Below are 15393 nucleotides of genomic sequence, written 5' to 3'. Positions count from 1 at the left end.
GTATGTGGATATGACAATAAATATAAGTGCAAATCTATTTCCATATATACACATGCACACAAATAATGCATGTACATTTTTGTTTTCCTCGCCCTTTGAAATTTGCTTACAATATATTACACACATCATTAAATACATTTTTTAAAGGAAGCTTGGCTTCTGGATTTTTTTCCCATTCCTTACCAGCAATGCCCATATGCTTATGAATGTGTTTACTTTCGGAAATAGAGAGCAGTTTATATATTCTCTATGGTGGGCTTTGTGACTGGGAGAGAGGATGGTTTAAGAATGGAGCAATTGCCAGTTTTAGAATCGGTGTCTCTCTCACATGGATGCTTTGGGGGAGACTTTTTCCTTTCCTTACCTTCTGACCTGATATGGATTATTTTCAGACTTGATCTTTCCTTTGCCAGCTTCTTGCCTGACCTTACTCTCACATAGACCAGATTTTTCCTATTCTCTTCAATTTTCAAAGAGTTATTCTGCTAATGGACACAGTCCAAATTCTCTTTAATTATTTCTTTTCTGTGTTCCATTGAGATACTGTAGAAATGCAACATATTTAAGACACTTTATGAATTAAAACAAATGTAGAGTAATTGTGTGATGATTTATTTGTTAAATTAATCCTGGACCTTAAAATTATGTGCTTAAGACTCCCTCATCTAGATAACCTAATTTTAGTCTATTTACGTTGATTGTATAGATGCGTTAATTATATTGATGTGATTATCTGTCTTTCTCTCACACATACCCTGCATTTCCAAGAAGAATGGAAAGCTCATCAAGCGTATTTTATCTTTGTTATAATTGTTGTAGTTATTATTTTCAACAGAATTAATTAGCAAGAGTTACTAGAAAGTGCATTGTTCAAGTCAGCATCTCAACTTTGTATTAAGGGAAGAGATTCATTCTCTAATAATGTTGTTTATCTGTTCAAGATAATTATTAAATATAACAACTATGAATTTGGACATCTGAAATGGTTTCATGGCACAATTACCACAATTATTAGATAGATAGATGATAGATAGATAGATAGATAGATAGATAGATAGATAGATAGATAGATAGATAGATAGATAGATAGATGATAGATAGATGATAGATAGATAGATGATAGATATAAAAATATACATGCATACATACACACACCTCCCTCGTTCTGTCTGCATATACACATAGATCAGGTGAACGTGAAACTTGTATTTCAGTATCACCATAATTCAGTATTGCTGTAATTCTTCATAAAATTAATCAGTTGATGTATTTATTATTGTTAAATAGATATTTATACTGCATCCTGCATAAATTCAAAGTACAATATAAAACACACAAGAATATACAAAACCATATCAAGGAAAAATTAGGGAGGAAAGGATAACTAAAAAAAGCCATTCATCCAATATTTATACAAAGATGGTCAGGTTGAAAAGAAACTTAAGTGATATAACAAAAGATACCTCATGAACTTCAGAAAGAGACTATTCCATACAGTAAGTAGCACTAAAAAGATATGTAGCAACAAAACTGTCACATCCATCAGCATCTCTGATAACAAACACATATAATATTTTCTATAAAAAACAATTTTTTTAAAAAAAAATATATTGAAATAGATTTATTTATATGTAACATGAAAATGACTTGATGCAAAATTAACCAGGTGGTAGTCTTTAGTAAGCAAGGTGACATCACTGAATCAAAACTGAGCATTTAAATGCAGAGTGCTTACATTTCACTTGCTAAAATGGTGGCAGTATTGTTCTTTTAAAAAGTACTCATCATTAGTTCCAGTATATCCTTGATATTTATGTAACACATTTTTGTGTTGGGGTACCTAGTAGCATTTGATCGGGACCTACAATTGTTCCTTACAAGATTAGCAGAAATCTTCAGATAACAGTGTGACCTTTATCAGTTCTTTTGCTAAGATGACAAACAGGGAAAAGAAAATCTCCCACCTGCTTTTTGGATCAGACAGTTTTCATCTTACTTAAATGCATGGACTGGTTTTTTCTTCCATTTGTCTATCCAGGAACAAGATGCTTTGCTGAAAATCAGCTAGAGGGGAAGAAAGGCACTACTGCTGAGACCAATGAAGCAATTTTTTTCTTCCAGTAGTCTTTTTCTAGCTTTCCACAAGGATATATTGAGCTGGCCTCCCCACTAGTTCATGCTCTCTTCTAACAGTCAGTTGACATGATATATTGGATTGTTTGAGTATAGAATTTCAATTAACTAGACCAAAACTGAAAACTATACAAAGACATTGGTACTCCAGCATAGTCAATAGTTTCACTTTTGTGTAAACAAATCTTTATTCTCATCTTTAAAATTCACACACCTACCACAGCTAGAATCTCAGCTGTCCTCTGAGAGTTGGCTGGTGGCCTTCATGTGACTTGTAACCTTTTGAGAAACCTATCAGGATTAATATCTATAATTTCTACCATATGTAATCCTGGCATAATGGCTTTTCAAAATGATTTTGTATCACTATCATCCCAATAATTTTCTCTGATTGGATTTTTGCAAAGCCTTTACATATTAATTGACAGAACAATAAAAGTGATTACGTCTTATTAATATTACATTTCTATTGCAGATAGCAGAGTGGTATTAGTTCAACTGTGCCACTGTCCAGAATTTGAACTTAGGTTAAAGCTTCGGAATTTCTTTTTGGGTCAGTAGGTTGAAAGAAAGAAGGCTCAAGATTTTAAATTTTAATATTTTATTATAAGTCAAAGCTATTAAGGCTAATGTTTGTCTGAATTTAAAGGAACATTCAGTTTCCTACTATTTTAAAATGTTGTTGACCTATATTCTCACAACTTTTCTATAGGTAAAGGTTCCCCTTGCACATAAGTGCTAGTCGTTCCTGACTCTAGGGGGCAATGCTCATCTCCGTTTGAAAAGCTGAAGAGCCAGCGCTGTCCTAATATGTCTCCGTGGTTATGTGGCCAGCATTACTAAATGCCAAAGGCACACAGAATGCTGTTACCTTCCCACTAAAGATGGTTCCTATTTTTCTACTTGCATTTTTACATTCTTTCGAACTGCTAGGTTGTCAGAAGCTGGGACAAGTAACTGGAGCTCATTCCGTTATGCAGCACTAGAGATTCGAACCGCTGAACTGCCAACCTTCTGATCAACAAGCTCAGCGTCTTAGCCACTGAACCACTATGTCCCTCAACTTTTCTATACTCCATGGCTAAAGGTTGCTTTTAGTTAATTAGTGTTAGCTTCTTGTGATGTCTGGATACTGTTCACTTATATTTCCCAGAATTATATTATATTTCCCAGAACACCACTGGCCATGATGATGAATCTGTTGAGAATCTTAGTTGGAGGGCCATGGGTCTCTCCTTCATGATCCATAGTGAATGGTAGTCATATCATTCAGTGTTGGTAGACACTGTTAGTAGGAATGGTAGGCATATCAATGGTAGGCATGCCATTCACAACTACACTGTTGTCTTTCAGGAATTGCTGGGCTTAACAATGCTGCATGCACGAATCATATCAGCAGCTATTTCTTGTGCTGATTAACTATTCTGTAGATTTTTTTAAGGATGATTGCTTCAAAATATCTCAACTATTTTGAAGGATAAGCAATAGCACACATTTTTAAACATTTTTTGTGTGTAAATCAGAGATGGTATTCAGCAGGTTTTGATTAGTTCTGGAGAACCGTTAGTGGAAATTTTGAGTAGTTTGGAGAACCAGTAAATAACACCTCTGACTGCCCCCCCCCCCATCTATTCTCTACCTCACGAGTCCAAGCTAATCAGGAGAAAATGGAGATTTTGTGGTATCCTTCCCCTGCCCACCAGGCCATGCCCACCAAATCACACCCACAGAACGGGTAGTAAAAAAAATTGAATCCCACCACTGGTGTAAATGTATCCCACCTTATCTCTGTCAAAAGTATGTGTTCAATTATTAAACATAAGAAACATGAACTAGCCTGTTTTCCATTTGGCTTATTTTTAATAATGTTTACAGAAACTTAAGGCCAGAAAAAAGTGTATACTACCTAGTTTGATCCTTTGTAGTTTGGTTAGGCAAAAGTGAAAACCTTGACTACAAATTAGATAGCAAACTAATTTTGCATAAGGCCAAAAACTGAAATAATAATGATTTCTAAGATACCCAACTTTTCCCACTGCTCTTTTTAGAATAACAAAGGAACTAGGTCAGAAAAATTTAGGATATTTTAAAGTATGTACAGTATTATATTATTTCTCAGTACCTAATTTACAATTACAGAGCTCCATGAATATTGAAATGATTCAGCTTCCCATTATAAATGTATGTGGCAGTTTGGTTGTTGATCAGTTTATGAAGTTAATGCAAATGAAACTGTCTTCCTGTCAGCATTTGAAATATATAATGCAGTCATGTTGTATATTCAGGGACAGGCCATTGACAGTCAATTAACAAGTTTGATTGGTATGTCAACTCATTCTTTTGAATTGTTAATAGTATGTTAATAGCATTCATTTATTTGTGCAGTCCCATTTGCAGCTTCACAGTTACAGCTATTTTTTAATAATTCTGAGTAACCTAAAATAGTGCCTTAATAATAGATTATTAAACACCTGTCTGGTGTAGCTTAGGAATTTTTTTCCTAGACTGGGAGTTTGCAATGTATTCCTTTGATATTCAAATCAACAAATGATAGCTTTTTTATTCAAAACGTAAGTTCTTTTGATGGTTAGCTTGTTAAGAAATATTCAGCTCCAGTCTGACCTGATCTGGTTTCCCATGGAAAAGATCTGATGCTGTTTGAAGGTTCATAAATGTAATGCCAATGACAATTTGTTGTTGACGTTTTGCTGCCTCAGCCTTCAGATGCTCCCATTTGATGATCTGCTTTAGCTTTGCCAAATAATGCTTGCAGGTAAATGATCTCCTGGATTATCAGATAGTTTCAAAGCAGAGTTCTCTTCTGTGGTGGGTAATCATGGTTTTTCAGGCTTGGAGGGCTAGTTTTAAAAGGCACATCAAACTTGACAGTTGAATCTCAAGGCAAGTAATGATGGGAGATAGGAGAATTGTGGGAATATTTTTTAGTGAATAACATATTACCAGGTGTTTTGAAAACCTTCAAAGAAGTATCATATCAGTTCCCCAGAGCAGATTTATGTCCATCTTTTAAAAATATATGGAGTACATAGGTTAACTCACTATTTCCCGGGAAGTTGCTGAATTATTGACATAAATATGTTACATGCCAGTTTTATATAGTACATTGCACGTCAACAGCATTTACTCACTCACTGCTAATGAATTGCCTTTAAAGAATCTTCATACTATAGTTAGAGGAAGACAACAGTCAAACTTCCTTTGAATATATTTAGCAATTGAGTTATGGAATCAAAATGATTAGTAGGTTAGAGTATAAAACACAATGTTTTGCTACCCAATAGAATTTTAATTCTTTGAAAAAATTGGGGTTTTTTACACTTTAATGATAAGATTTAATTTTTCATTATATTCATCTAGACTCTGCCTTTGTCCCCTAACTCCATTTCCCTTTTCCTCCTTCCATTTTTTTCAAACTTAATGAAATACTCAGAGATGGGAGAGAGAGTCCATAAATGCCCTCTATTCATTCATTTTCTTTCCTCATGTTGGCTGTGGAATTCTGGAGTTGAAGTCCGCAAATTTTAAAGTTGCCAAGTTTGAGAAACATTGATCTAGACTCTGCTTTTCTCCCCTAATCTTATTGTTATTCCTCTTCCAGTCTTTTTTTCTTTTCAACTCAATGTAATATTGGGAGGGGGGAAGATTACCTAGAGCAGGGATTCCCAACCCCAGGTCTGCAGACCAGGACTAGTCCACGCAAGTGATGGATGAGCGCTTGGAGCTCTAGTGGCAGGTACGCGCACAAAAGCATTCTCTCTCCAACCCCCCGTCTGCTGCCACCACTACTGATTGGTAGAGCCAGAAAGATTGGGGACTGATGACCTAGAGGGCTCTCCATTAGTAGGACAACAAACCAAAAATTGAACATATTGAGAATATATTTGGCATAATGGGCAAAGCCATCAAGACGTGCAAAAATGGACTGGATCTGTTGTGGGGCTGCAATGAAAAATATTACAGCAAATATTTCTCCACTTCATCCCTATGAAAGAAGCAGTTACAATGCTGTTGATTTTCATTCTAAGCACTTTCCCCTTTCTGCGTCTTTTGAGCCAGAGCACAATATCTGCAACCAGTGCTCACATCATTCATACAGACACAACATGCTATTTTATTACAGAACATTCTAGAAGCCATACCAAGAGCTTATAGCAGTATATAGAAAATCAGACCAACACTATTATTGACTGTAGTCTATAATGTGTGTTTAATGCTATTGAATCATGTACCATAGGAAGTGTTCCCAGACTTCTTGTCATTATTAGTCGCGAAGTCATGTCCGACCTATCGTGATCTCCTGGACAACGTTCCTCCAGGCCTTCCTATTCTCTACCATCCTCTGGAGTCCATTTAAGCTCACACCGACTGCTTCAATGACTACATCCAACCACTTCATTCTCTGTCATCCCTTTCTTCTTTTGCCCTCTATCTTTCCCAGCATTAGGCTCTTCTCCAGTGAATCCTTCTTTCTCATTTGGTGGCCAAAGAATTTGAGTTTCATCTTCAGGATCTGGCCTTCTAAACAGCCATCAGGATTGATCTCCTCTAGGACTGACCGGTTTGATCGCCTTGCAGTCCAAGGGACTCACAGGAGTCTTCTCCAGCACCATAGTTTAAAGGCCTCAATTCTTTGGTGCTCAGCTTTCTTTATAGTCCAACTTTCACAGCCATACATTGCAATGGGAAAACCATAGCCTTGACTAAACACACTTTTTTTGGCAGGGTGATATCTCTGCTTTTTAGTATGCTGTCTAGATTTGCCATAGCTTTCCTCCCCAGGAACAAGCATCTTTTAATTTCTTGGCTGTAGTCGCCATCTGTAGTAATCTTGGAACCCAGGAAAAGAAAATCTGTCACTACTTCCATTTCTTCCCCATCTATTTGCCAGGAATTGAGAGGGCTGGATGCCATGATCTTAGTGTTCTTAATGTTGAGTTTCAAGTCAATTTTTGCACTCTCCTCCTTCACCTGCATCAGGAGGCTCTTTAGTTCCTCTTCACTTTCTCCCATTAGAGTGGTATCATCTGCCTGGTTCCTAGACTAGGAAATAACAAAAAAAATAAATGAATAAATTCTACAATAACCCATACCCCTGCCAAGAAGACTACATGGATTTTTCTATATAGTCATCAAGAATCAAATTCAACTCAAAAAACTTTACTTAAATGTCTTCATTTCATATGAAGTAATGGGCTACATATGATGCTGCTGATGTGTGGATTTAACACTTTACAGAATCATAGTTAAAGGAAGCCAGCTTTCTAGGTGGTATGAATCTTCAAAGTTTTTTTCATGATATATTATTACCAAATACCATATTTTTCAGAATATAAGATGCACCGGAGTATAAGACGCAGAGGTTTTTTTTTTAAAAAAAAAGTTTTTGCACTCTGCAGACTTCCCAAACCCTCTGTACACCTCATTTTTTGTGAGAAACGGGGCATGCAGAGAGTTTGAGAGGCCTGCAAAGTGCTCCTGGGGGCTGGAGGGGGCAAAAATGAGCAAACAATGGCCCATTTTTGCCAAAAACAAGGGAATGTATAGCTTTTAGGAGGCTTGTGGAGTGCTCCTCGGGGCTGGGGAGGAAAAAACGAGGAAAAAACTGCTAATTTTTTGCTCTTTTTTTTTGCCCTCTCCAGCCCCCAGGAGCACTTTGCAGACCTTCTAAAGACAAAGCACGTCCATTTTTGCAAAGGGGGTGGGGTTTCGAGGGGGGCAAAAATGCTGTATTCAGTGTATAAGACGCACCCAGATTTTCACTCTCTTTTGGGTGGGGGAGAAAGGTGCACCTTATAGTCCGAAAAATATGGTACTTTTATCAGGATTCACCTTTACGTTTAATATAACTGTATATTAACTTAGCTTATAGTGGTGCTGTATAACTGTATATTAACTTAGCTTATAGTGGTGCTAATTTGAATTGCATTCACAACCTGAATACATTGGTTATACAATGATATTCTTCCTCTATTAAACTTAATATTCCAGCTTAACTCATGGTACGCCTCGAGCAATTTCAACAAAACTTGGTACACTCTCTGGAAAAAAATACTGTGGGAGTAAGACACCCCTAAAACCCCTCGGGGGGTGTGTTCTGTTAAGATACAGCCTGTCATGTAGAAAATGGCTTCTACTATACTGCCATAAAATGGCTTCTACTTTACAGCGCAGAGGAGTTGCCATAGTAATGGCTTCACAGTACTCCACAAGGGAGCTCCCTCTGTAAAGGGGAAAATTCAACATTAGAAATTACATTTGGTCTGGACATTTTCCCCCTTATAAATAAATACCCAGACAATGCTGAGTTATCAGCAAATAAACAAACAAACAAACAAACAAACAAAGCTTGCATTAAATAGTAATAGTATTGCTGGGTTATATAATATGCTATTTATATATCATTTTTCATTAATACAAATCTTGAAATGGTTTACAGTGAACAACAGCATATTTGATTTAAAAAATAGGAAGAAAATAAAACGTGCTGAAAAAACATGCTTATACTTCAGTTTATTCCCTCTGTAATACACATATCTAAAGCAATTGGCTGAGAAAATATTCTGAATCAAACCAAACATAGTTTACAACTGCTGCCTCCAGTCTCCTTGAATCCAAGTTTTTAGCAAGTCACAGCCTTGAATGGAAGTGCCCATGGAAACAGGAGTGTAGAAAATTTTGGACATCTGTCCCTGGACATTATTATAGTACTGAAGTAATAATTTAGTGTCAGTTTTAAGAACAGGATGTGCTCTTAGAAGCATTTTTTTTCTGTTTAAGTGCCAACCTTACATGAGATTGTAAAAATGGTCTGTGTGTGTGTGTGTGTGTTTGTTTGTTTGTTTGTGTGTATGTGTATGCATGAGAAAAGCTGACAAATCATGGATAAATATGTAGGCCTCTCTTCAAAGAGTAGGTTAAATATATACATTTTCCAACCTTGATCAACTATGTATTATTTTCACTTATTCTTGTGAAACAGTGAAGAATTTCTTGTTTATATTTTCCATAGCTTCCATCAGTATAACATAATAAAAGGGGGAAGAAGAAAAGGATATAAATTTCTAGTATTTGTTTTTCATCTAAAACTGTTTTTGAAAATTTGTAAATTATACATAACATTTAGGCATACGAGCACAGAAATCATGCAGGCAGTCAAGTAGCAATTCTGCTATATGACAGACCATGTTAAATTTATTGTACCAAAATTCTTTTATGAATTAATTTTAAGTACATAGATGAAAAAGAATTAGAAAGCATGGAGAAGCTGGCTCAGGAAAGAATGCAACCAATAGAGATGGTCCTCAATTAATGACAGCAATAATGACTTGACTTAAATATTTTGCTGCTTCTTTTGGTCTCAGATATTTCTTTTTTCATCCATAAAAGCACATTTCCAATGTATGATTGCCATTATCACCTTCTCTTTGCCATTTACTTTATCTTAACATTCTTTTTAGTCACTACCAGTGGTTGGTTGCAGGTGGTATGCCCCGGTACGGGCATACCAGAGCCTACCCGGAGCACCAGGTACCGTTCTGGTACGGTGCTCCAGAGGGCCCACCTGCCCAAGCTCCTTACCTGTCCTTTAAAGCCTTCGGCACTTACGTGCATGGTACCTACAGCGCCTGCGTGACACTCTGCCGAGCTGCTGGAGCGTTGCGCGGCATCACTGGAAGGTACAATGCATGTGCACGATGCACGGGTGTGCTTAGGCCCTGCGCGCGTTTATGTGGAGGACGCCGGGCTCCGTTGCACCCATAGCAGTTGCAATGGGATCCGGAACCCACCACTGGTCACTACCTACAATGCTGTCTTTACCCACTGCAATTAATCTTCCCTCAAATTATTCTGTTTTTGCAGTCTCCAGGACTATAGTCAATTATCTATTATGTCTTAGCTGTTTATTTGTTGCCATTAGATGTAAAACAAATAGTCCATTGCAGTAAGTACTTGTGCCATCCTACTGCTTTCTTTTCCTTCAGTATATTTTGGACCTTTTATAAAAGGTATGCCCCAGGATTTCTTTCCATTCAACTGTCAAATTTCATTTCTCTTTCCACCTAGTAGTTCTAACCTGTGCAGAGCCGTTGGTATTTATCTATTCTCATTTATATTAATAAGAACCTACAACTTAGAGTGTGTTGTGGATTTCATTAGTATGCTGCTAATCCTGTCTTGCATTGCATTAATGAAGATGTTAAGTAAAATAAGACTTACCGTCAATCCCTACGGCATCCTCCAAACTCCTCTCCCAAGTTAATGTAGAGGGATTTTTTCATTTGAATATTGTGTATTTCCTTGGCTACTTTATTATATTAAAAAGTTACTTTCATTTTGAGTATGTCTAAATAGAGAACACTCACATTCTTTCCAATTTTTTGGTGTGTCTTCGTACATAGTGCTGATTCTGAAAATAGTACACCAAGTTCTTTATCTCCTAATGACTTTGATACACACATAGTATATCCTGGATTTTTGATCTTCGGGTAATTCGTATATATATATATGTTTAACTTGCTAAGTTACTCAGAAAGGAATCCTTACCTCTTTAAGTTCTCTCGGAACTGAGTAGCACTTGAGTAGGACTATTGTCATTATTGAAGTTACAAGTAGTTGTCAATTTCTGCCCAATTGATTAGGGACCACTAAGAGCTATTCACAACCCAAAGCTATAACAGCCAGCCTTCCTGCGGTCATGTGATCACATTTTAGGCAGCTGACCCACCTTTACAGATGTTTACAACATCCTACAATCACATGACCTTGATTATCAGTATTTTTTGTCAAAAGCAAGTGGTTTCGAGCAAAAAAAAACCCAACCTTTGCCTAAAATAAACATGTTTAATGACTGCTGTGTTCACTTAACACATTTGCTTAACAACCACTGCAAAAAGTTCCTAAAATCAGACACAGTGACATGGTGATACCTCTTAATGACTTCCACAACTTAGAGCTATTAATTCTGGGCTCAATGATACTATTAAGTTGAGGATGACATGTACAAAGTAATGTTAATTTATTTTTGAATGAGGAAACAGCATGGGGTCTTTTTGTTATGTTATATGTTGTAACATTTCTGTAATTTGACAGTGAAATAAGAGTTTCAGTACATTCAGTACATTGTAGCCAAGCAACTATAGTATTATGCAAGCAAATACGTGCAATAGAACCTTGATAGCTTTTCAAATGTCTTTATTATGAAGTTGACAGTAATACTAGTTAGTATGCAACATGTTTTTCTGCTTCTGATTCCTTTCCTGTTGAGGAAACTTTATCCTAAAAGACAGAACTTATCTATTGCGTCAATATTTTCATTGCCAATTCTAAAACTATTGCACCCATTGTTGTTAGTTTAGTCTATTACTTGTTAATTTTTTAACAAAAAACCTGCTTGTTTCAATAGTTTCCAAATCTGTTTATGCAAAGTAGAGCAGTAAGGTAAAATACATTTGTATAATTTATAAATTATTTAGCATATATTATTGCATATATGTTGCAGGAAAAAGTTTCTGAAAACTTGATTTGCTCTAGAAAAAAGATTTATGTAACCAAATGCAATTTTACTATCGTTAGCTAAATACAAGGGACATAGGAAGAAAGAATTACCATATATTAAATTAAAGATTCATCACATTAAAACTGTAATCCCTTTAGAAAAGGTAATTTCTCTCTAACTTAATCAGCGAAAGTCTTTATTGCCTGAAGTTTAAATTGATTTAAACCTTCAATAAGGTCAGAGGTGCACATGGCTGACCAGGGGCAGCCAATTAACACATTGTCAGATGTGCTTATTTACCTTGATTGAACAAATGGTGGTTTATTTGACTTGGGGGAGCAAGAAAGGATTGCACTGAATCTTTGTGAACTCTAACCTCTAAGAGGGCAGCAATTATTCAGATATCAATCCATTTAGAACAAAATCTCTTAAGTTTATTGGGTATTGGCTCTTTACCTAGAAACATGTGAATTACTACTTCTGATCAGGTAATGTGCATTACCTGTGACACGTATATTTATTTTCATTCTTGAATATGTATTGCCATTAAATTTAAAAAGTAAGCTTAAAAACAATGCATATGTACTCAGACATGCAATGAACAACAGATATTATTGTTGGGTGGTAGTTTAGAGTAGAAAGACTATGTAATAACAAAGATGCTTACAGGCCACTATTCATAAATATTGATCATAGTCAATGGATTTATTTATATATAAATAATGAATTGATAAAATATATAACTCTTCAGGCTTGAATCCTCTGGTTTAAAAGGCTCTGACCCCAAATCTCTTAACTCTTTATGCCCATATATTTATCCCTGCCCTTTAGTCATATTCTACATAATTTCCAAAGCAGTAATTTGAAATTGTCACTGTCTTTCATATAGGGATTACCTAGAATTATGGATCCCTTGTTGTTTCATCAACAATCCTTTTTCCTACTTCTTCAGTTCTTGGTTGAGTACGTATGTTCAATATTGGGTTGAGATTCAGGGGAGAGAATGGTTCAAAAGGCTGATGTTACTAACCTAATATTAATAATGTTTAATATTCCTTCCAGGAGTTAGTTGCAATTTAAGGAATGTCGTCATGCTGGGAGGTCAAGATACTTGATTTTCGTTATTTGTAGCTGAATGTATGAAAGAAAAATTTCCTGGAAGAGTCAGAAAAACACTACTTCCAACTATAAGCTGAAAATAAAAAGAAACCAAACTTGGCAGTGCTATTAATGTATATTAAAAATGTGGCCTCTTCCTAGTAAACTTAGCATTTGAAAATTTGAAAGTGTGCTGAATAGAGATAAAATGAAAATTTAAAGCAACCCTTCATTTTGCCTTACCTTCTGCTACATTTAGTAAGCAATGGGATATCTTTTGCCATGCTTCTAATTTTCCTATAATGGAGTGTTTCAGGGACAAAACTCTATTCACACATACTTCTCATTCACACATACAGCACGTTATTAAACATCAGAAACATACTCCTGTTATAGAAATGAAATCTATTAGTTTTGCTTCCATTATGAAAGCAATGAACTGTAAAATTCATCTGCACGAACAAAATATAATGTTAATATAAAGAAATTGAGCATCTTCGGGTTGATCTCCCTTTAAAAGAAAAAAATATCCTGTCAGACAGTCTGCTAGAGAGTGGTAACCCGAAGATGGGCTCCAGCATGAGTCCGAGTTTTGTCCTCCAAACCTCTGGTCCAGGTGACTGACTCATATTGGATCCTGCAGTCACTTATTGTGTCCATGTTTTACACCAGATATGTGGTTCTTCTAATTCTCACCTGCCTCCAGGCTCAGCTGATCCCTTACATAAATGCAATATCATAGATGAAATTCTACTCTTTTCTCTTCATTGGAAGTTTCCCTTTGCCAGATCGGGATAAATTAATAACCCTGCTCCCAGAAACCTTTTGATGACAATACAAGGTGAGAAGCTCCTTCAAATGATGGTTCTCTAAAGCCCTATCCTAGACCAGGGATATGTGGCTTTCTTACCAGGTCCAGTTCACTATAGATGCCCTTCTGAATACACGGGGAAAACTGACCAAGGAGAGATTCAACCTAGAAATAAGGAGGAACATTCTGAAAGTGAGAATAATTAACCAATGGAACAGCTTGCATTCGGAAGTTGTGGGAGCTTCATCACTTGAAACTTTCAACAAGAGTTTGGACTGCCATTTGTCAGAAATGGTGTAGGGTCTTCTGCTTGAGGGTGGGGTTGGACTAGATAACCTATAAGGCCCTTCCAACTCTGTTAATCTGTTAAAGTAACACAAGGAATGGGGATAAAAGGAGACTCCCAAAACAATGTAAATGACCTGGAAATATGTACAGTACAACTAATTCTAAACAGGTCTCCATCATCGTCACATTCTCCTAATGCCACCAAAGCTTACATGAAAGGAAAAGGAGACAACAATTAATGAAAAAAAAAAAAAGATCTGCTATAGCAGTGATGGCGAACCTATGGCACGTTTGCCACAAGTGGCACGCGGAGCCATTTGTCAGGCCACGCGAGGCGCTGCCCTGTCAGGTGGCCAGCGCGCATGTGCGCGCTGGCCAGCTGAGTTCACCTTTTTAAAAGCCATTTTTTGCCTTCCCCAGGCTCCAGAGGCTTTATAGGAGCCTGGGGAGGGTGAAAAGAGCCTCTCCCCCCCCCGGAGGCCCTCTGGAGCCTTCAGGGGCTGTCCGGAGGCTTCCCTGATGCCTTTGGAGCGCTTAAAACCACCCTCTGAGCAAACCGGAAGTAACTTCCGGGTTGCTTGGAGGGTTGTTTTAAGTGTTCCGAAGGCTTCAGGGACCATCCGGAGGCTTCCCTGACGCCTTCGGAGCGCTTAAAACCACCCTCCGAGCAAACTGGAAGTGACTTCCGGTTTGCTCAGAGGGTCGTTTTAAGCGTTCCGAAGGCTTCAGGGACCGTCGGAGGCTTCCCTGACGCCTTCGGAGCGCACAAAAGGATCCTCCGAGCAAACCGGAAGTGACTTCCAGTTTGCTCAGAGGGTGGTTTTAAGCGTTCCGAAGGCTTCAGGGAAGCTTCCGGACGGTCCCTGAAGCCTCCGGGAGGGGAGGGGGAGGCTCTTATCACCCCCCCAGGCTCCTATTAAGCCTCTGGAGCCTGGGGAGGGTGAAAAAAGCATGTAAAAATGGGGGGGCGTGTTGTGCACGCATGCGCACTGGGGGGTCGCGTGTTGCATTATGGGTGCGGCACGCCCGCACACGACCCCCCTGCGCTCCCCCCCTTGTGGCACGCAAGCCAAAAAAGGTTCGCCATCGCTGTGCTATAGGGAAGGCACTATATCCATACAATACAAAACACAGACCTTCAACCCAGTATGTTCTCCTAGATTCAATATAAAATCTGATGCTATCTAAGGAAAATCAGGTCGTGTCTGAAGAAACATGTTTGGAAAAGATAAACTCCCCTTAACTCTTCTGGGCAGATTTCGGTTGCATATACTCCGGCTGTATAGGAGTTAGATGAAGTTAATGCAGCCATCTGCTTAATCAAACTAATGTAAAGGATAAATGGGTCACTGTTTCATAATATGGATCAGTCAGAATCCATTGAAGGAAAAGTATACAATTTGTAGATTCAGAACCACCATCACTAGAGCCTTTGTTAATATCAACATGATGACTGATTTGTAATTAGAATACAATTGAAAAGAGACATACATCTATTTTCTAATGGTTTCTTTGTAAAAAGTATTGTTTCCAAAGGCTTTTTTCA

At 37.4% G+C, this 15393-nt stretch overlaps 1 protein-coding gene across 1 annotated transcript in view; it reads left to right on the top strand.

Moving 5' to 3' along the window:
- Positions 1-15393, top strand: part of DPH6 (diphthamine biosynthesis 6) — a 232551-nt gene that overhangs the window by 133410 nt on the left and 83748 nt on the right. The window lies entirely within an intron of this gene.

Source organism: Natrix helvetica (genome assembly GCF_964273705.1).
Source record: "Natrix helvetica genome assembly, chromosome: 1".
NCBI lineage: Eukaryota > Metazoa > Chordata > Lepidosauria > Squamata > Natricidae > Natrix > Natrix helvetica.
Note: the sequence above shows the minus strand (reverse complement) of the source record. Positions and strands in the feature narration are given on the sequence as shown.